Below are 6,632 nucleotides of genomic sequence, written 5' to 3' on the forward strand. Positions count from 1 at the left end.
TTTGAGAACCATTAGCTGAGTACATCTGGTTTTCCTAGAGCTTTGTAATCAAGCCTGGGAACCTTGGGTTTTAGTGTGATTTTTCTATATTTTTCTATTGTATAGCCAGTAACACCACTGACCTCCACATGGCAGTGCAGGGTTCAGTTCCCAGCTATGGTAGGATCTCCACCCAAGACCAGTAATAAAGCTTGGGCAAGACTCCTAACAAAAAATTAGCCTCCTTTTGTAACATAGCTTAATCAGTGTGGTTCTGGATAAAAGCGTGTGCTGTAAATGTGATGCTGTAAATGGCATAGGAGATACTGAAACTAATTCTTTTAAATAAATGTTAATGAAATGTTATAAATTAAAATGAATAAGCAAAATTCAAAATCAATACATCATTTACTTTTGCTTAAGACTGGAGGGAATGATTTACGATCCTTTCTGAAGTGGGTCTGTTGTTGTTTAATTTCATCCTTCATCCAGTTTCTTCAGCACTAATGACCACCAGTAATGGACCTGGGGTACAGAGGCAGGAACAGAAAATAAGTAATTACAGAAACAAATAACTGGACGCTTTACCACTATTTTAAAAGAAATCATCATGAACAACACATTAGCTGTCTGTTCTAGTCCAGAGCATTGGCTGGAGGTCAGAACTCTTTCTTTGCAATGAGTGTGACAAGAATATCCAAGAGATTTCTTATGTGAGTAATCGATTAGACACACGTTCACTCTTCAACATCATCTTCTTAAGTGATCGCTTTAAAGTGTAACAGCATAAACAAAGTATAACACATCCATTGGCTTTCATAAGAATCACAGGAAATGAAATGTATTTCCTCTGTGTTCTCCCTATTTATATTACACATTTCAAAATCATATCCATTGCTCTGTTACTCATCTAAACAAGCCCATCTCACCTTTCTAATCATGACAGCTTCTTCTATCACTCCTCTTTATCAGCAAATGAGGCTCAGTCCTACTTCTGTTAAAAGAATCCATGATTATATCAACTTCAGAACATCACAGCCAGGCCTAAATCACAGAGCCTATACAGCAGATTATTAGGATAAGTGGTCTTATGATGTGAGGAGAAGCAATGTGTGTACAAGGACTTAGATTGGATTTGGCTTGGATTTTAAGAGATTAGTTTGTGTGACAACTTCTGAACCATTTTTAATCCCTGGTTATCAGGCCAAAATATTCATTCTCATTTCACTTTCATTTGTGTCAAACTGATCTGCTTTTGCTTAAATGTAATGCTTTGATGCAAATTCAGAGTGGGTTTGTACATCTATGAGTGTTAAAGCATGTGTTCACAGGTGTGAGTATATGAGTGACTGGGTGAGTGTGTGATACCCTGTGGTGGACTGGTGCCACTTTGGGATGTGTTTTGTTTAATTAATTTGTTCATTTGTTGTTCACTCATTCATTCATCTTCCATAATCACTTCATCCTGATCAGGTACATAGAATCATTGGTCAAAAGGCAGAAACAAAACCCTAATGGGGCACCAGTCCACCACTTGAATCATTGTTTTTGGTAAAAGAAAAAAAAGAGTCTGAATATGTTGTTATTAAGTCATGGTCTCTGCTGGACTATGGTCTATGTTCGCTGATAAGTTGAATATTGCTAGAAACCCAATTCCAAAACTGGTTGGGACCACAGCCATCTGAAATGACTTGTATTAACACGATCATTGCTTCTGTTAAACATACATTAGAAATTGTTGGAACCAAAACAATATGCTGATGTGCTGAGATGGAATGATGTGCTGAGAATTGTAGACCAGACGCATAATGAAATAGTCTGAATCTCCCTTAAACAGACAATTTGATGCTTAGGTTTAATTTTAATATAATAAAGCAATAATACAATAATACAGATATTGGCACTGGTGTACTGTGGTTGTGGCCTTGTGCCAAAGATCAGTAAACTGAAGCTATTTACTAATTACTAATTGCTATCAGTTCACATTATTGCAAGAACTTCAGAAACATTAATATTATGATTATACCACATTTCCATTTCCATATTGTTAGATTTTAAGACAAAGAGGACAGGAAAAAAATTATCAATATTTCACAAGTTAAAAATCAGACACCCCCTGCTCCTTGTAAGCACTTTACGAAATACGTAAAGTTCTTTGGTCACAGTGCGATCATGGTGCAGTATTGGTACTCCTAGAATATTGGTCTTTCAGCCAATCACATTGTAGGATCAAAATGAACTACTTACAGTGCATTCTTTACAGTTGGTGTTGGCCAAAATGCAGCTTCTTAGCTCCATTAGCAAGGGGATGCAACAGTGGCAAAGAACAACTACTTCAGAGCATGAGAAGGAAAACTTGAGAGAAACAGAGGAAATTGATTCCTTAAAAGAGGAACTGATTCTTCTAGGGAGAACATTGGGGCAAAACAAACAATGAGCACTGTATAAACAAAGAGCAGTGTGAATTAAGTGTGATGGAGTTACAGTCAGTGTACAGAATTTATGTTAAGGTCTGTGTAATGCATGGTGGGCAGGAACATTAGATATATCATCTCTACAGTGCATAATATCAACAAAGATTCAGAAAATCTGGGAATATCACTATGGGAATGTCAAGGAGCAAAATATAAAAACGTTAAGTAGAACAACAGACTATTCTGTGGTATATGTATTTCTCCATGTTTCCCTAAGAGAATGATAAAGTTGATGTTTACTTGAAATTTAGTTTGCAAATGATTATTTAAAAACACTGATGCATTTGACGTCATACAACTTTGACATGTCATGAGGCGATATTTCAGCACGACTCTTTCAGCCATTATAATGAAATAGAAAGTCATTTGCTTTTTACATACCATTTGCATTTGTGACGCTGATTTTATTTTGCTGAAGAGCTCCATTGGAACGCTACATTTCATGCTTGAATTGTCCCTTCGATGCTGTAATTTAAGTCGTAGTGACACTACAGATGTGTTGAATGGATTTTGAAAAACAACTCATTATTTTAAATGAATAATCCAAACAGTTAGAAAACAAGAAGGTCTTAATGAAATAAGTGTAAAGTTTCATGTGCACTATATTCAGACAGCCAGGTGATCCAACATGCATTGCAGACCTCTTACAGTGGACATGGACCTTAGAAAACCTCTGAGTCTAATGTCAGTTTCGCTAATGGCAGTGGAATTGTGTTTTCTGTGATGGGCCAGCCTCCAGTACCTCTGAGATGAGTTAGAGTGGAGTTTGTTATCCAGACTAATACCCCAACAACAGCACTTGTGTGCTATTTTGGCTGAATGCAATCAGTCCTCACAGCAATGTTCTAAAATCTTGTGCAAAGCTTTCACATAGGGTTAGAAACTTTTACTGCATCAGGCAGGTGAGAGAACCCTTATTAATACCCTTGATTTAAGAAGAACTGTTGGATGAACATGTGTGGCATGCATTAGCTGAGATGATAACGTTTTTGTTGAGTGAAACTAAAAGGAAATCCAATCCAGTTTCTTCCCACAGTCCAAAATCACACGAGGGTATAGGGATTTTGTGTGTGAAATTGTCCATGGGTGTAAGAGTGTGAGTGACGGGGTGAGTGTGTGATTCTCTAGAATTGTGTGTCTCCCAATCCATTGTGATTCCTGTCTTGTGTCCATTGATTCCGGTTCGGCTGTGGTCTCACCGTGATCCTGATCAGGATGATGTTATAACAGAAGATGAACAAATCAGTAAGTCTTTTGGGGATTTGGCAGAAAGAAACAATACCCTGTGAATCTTTGTCTGGTAAAAGAGGCACAAACAAATCTAAAAAGGACAATTACTCTGCTGGTGTAGTGGACTATCCCTCAAGCTCTCAGACATTGGGGAAGTATTGATGTTGGTAATCACTATCTCTTCCTCTGGGAAAATAATGTTGATCTGCACCAGATCCACTGCATGGATGATATACTGTTGGCTTCTGTCTGTACATCAAATTTAATGATGACTCCAAGGACATACTGGTAAAGATCAAACCTCAGCACCAAAACATGGAACCACTGTCAGTGGGTGGTTGTGTAAGCCAAAAAAAAAATAGGTCAGGTAAAAATATGTGTGACTAAGAACACCAAGGATACCGCTGACGCATATCCACCCAAAGAAGCACTACTTAACTCCAGGGTCTCAGTGGGGGTCATATTGAGAATAGGATGAGTTGTGATGTTTAGAGCAAGATGGCCAAATGTCTCAGCCTCCAGGTGCTCTTGGTAATTTTAAACAACATGTACAAAGGATAATTATAGCCAGGCATGCACCCAAGGCTAAGAGCATGTAATTACATTCGATAATGAGGGAATTCAGGTCATAACTTAAGGTACACCTCTGGACACAACTTGTATATTCTCCAGCCTAGTGGTCCTCAAAAATGTACACCAAGGTCCACTCATTATTTAACCCAAACCTTTATCACTTATAAATCATGTTACAGACACACACACACAAAACCTATACACAGTAGGTTTAGAAATGTATTAACATCTTACCATTTTAGTGAAATGGATGGGCCTCAACAAGCAGTGGAAGAGACTAGATCAGTCAGCTTTAAACACAGATCTGGCTCAGTACCTGTTCCTGTCATCATCTGGGTAATGGTAAAGCATAGGGTTAAAAGGTATAAAGTGACCTAATACTGGGCTGTAGACCAAAAAACTGGGATAACGTAGCTGTGTGAACTAAAGTGACATATGCGATTCAAATTTTGCAAATTGAATGACACCAACAAACAACCAACTTCAAATCTCCAGTTTGTGAATGAGGATCTCTGTCTCTCTAAGTGTATATATATTTATGCCACCATATAGGATCCAGGGCAATTTTTCCAATAAGAATGTGGTCATGTAGAAGCTCTTGACAGTTTTAAATCTGGGCATTTTCAAGATTTATTATGGTTTATTAGGTTCAGCACACCTTTGTATAAATTTCCTCATATGAATACCCTGTGAAACTGGGGGCATTGATGGACTGCTTAAGAGTTCTTGAACACTAACTTTACATGTGTTCAGAATGGGCAGTGACAGGTCAAAGCAGAAGCAGACCTTATTCTGCCCCAATGTTGCTAGTATTTATATGTCTTCATTTTTGTAATTAGACTCCATTTCAAGGTTTTTTTTGTTTGTTTGTTTGTTTTTTTAAATCCTATGTCTGTATTTGTTCTGATCACAGCGTTAACTTAGCATTCTAGACACAATTCCCAGTGTGTTGGGTCAAAAAGAAGCCCTGTCCACTGTAATTGTGTCAAAATATCAGATTGTCATTAGCATCATCTCGAGCAGGTGCCCGTGTGTTGATGTAAGCCATGAGAAGATTAAGAACAGTCTTTGCACAAAACATAAAAACTGACACCATATGGCCACATGTTTTTGGACACTTGTTTTACCAATATTACCAACATATATTACGTGCACAGCAGCAAGTACAATGGAAAGTGTCTCTGTGTTGGAGGAATTTGTTTCCCGTTCCTTGTTCGGTCTCCTGCCTGTTGCCTGCTCCAGTCCTGTAGTGTTGTTTCCTGCTCTTTCCTATGTTTATAAGTCATGTTATTTTGTGTTTCTCTTCAAGTTTGTTTCGTTTTGTTATCGCTTTATTAAATGGTCTGTGTTGTAGCGAGTGTGTCCGCCTCCCGTAAGTCCTCTCATCACGCCACCGTGACAAATTTATTCTAAAATGGGGAGTGACTTCACTTGTGTGGAGGTGGTTTAGTTACAAAATATCATGTGTACAATAATCCCTGGCCATATTTAATATACACAAGAATCCTGTAAAAACAAAATTGGGAAACACGACTAATCTGTTTCACCACCTCAAGCAAAATCACCCAGTTGAATATGAGAAAGGACAATGACGCTAGGAGGAACTCAACAGCTAGTGTGAGGTCTAACCCATGCAGGCAGAACACACTGACTCAGCAGAGCATATGGTTTGTATTTGTTTTAGTTGCTGTGAAACGTTAAGAGTCATTTTTTGCTGTTAATATGCGTGCATTAAATTTGTGGTAGATTTATTTGTTATACTCTTTTACACAAAATCAGAATCTTTATATTGTTCACAAATTAACCATATTTTCACGCATATTTTGTTTCTAATTAATGTTGAAACGGTTATATTTTTAATAAAATAAATATTTAACCTTAATTTTGGTGCAATAGTATGTACTTTTTCAGGGTTTTGTGATATCACCAAAAATATCATTAATGTAAATATGCACTGAAATAGTGTGATATTAAATTGGGGCCCAATCATCAACCCCTAGTTTTAATCTTCATCAAAAAAAATACTAGATGGTGCATGATCACAGAGAAGGCTGTTCCACTGGCTGCTCCAAGCTCAGTGTTGTTAGGAATTTTATTCTCTTGCTGTTGCCTTACTTTGAGCAAGGTGACATAAGACTCACCCAATTATTTTTTAGGGAGAATATACCTTCAAATAGAAGACTGAACCATCAGTAGAAATTTAATTAATTATATGAACTGTCCACAAACTTTTGCCCATATATATATATATATATATATATGTACTGTGTCAAGTGTACAGCACACCAAGGCTGAGTTTGGTGATTAATTTATCTTTTTATAAGCAACACTATAAACAATTCACACTTGATTTAATAATGGCAAAAAAAAGGTTTA

The sequence above is a fragment of the Hoplias malabaricus genome, chromosome 1 (genome assembly GCF_029633855.1).
Source record: "Hoplias malabaricus isolate fHopMal1 chromosome 1, fHopMal1.hap1, whole genome shotgun sequence".
In the NCBI taxonomy this organism is placed as follows: domain Eukaryota; kingdom Metazoa; phylum Chordata; class Actinopteri; order Characiformes; family Erythrinidae; genus Hoplias; species Hoplias malabaricus.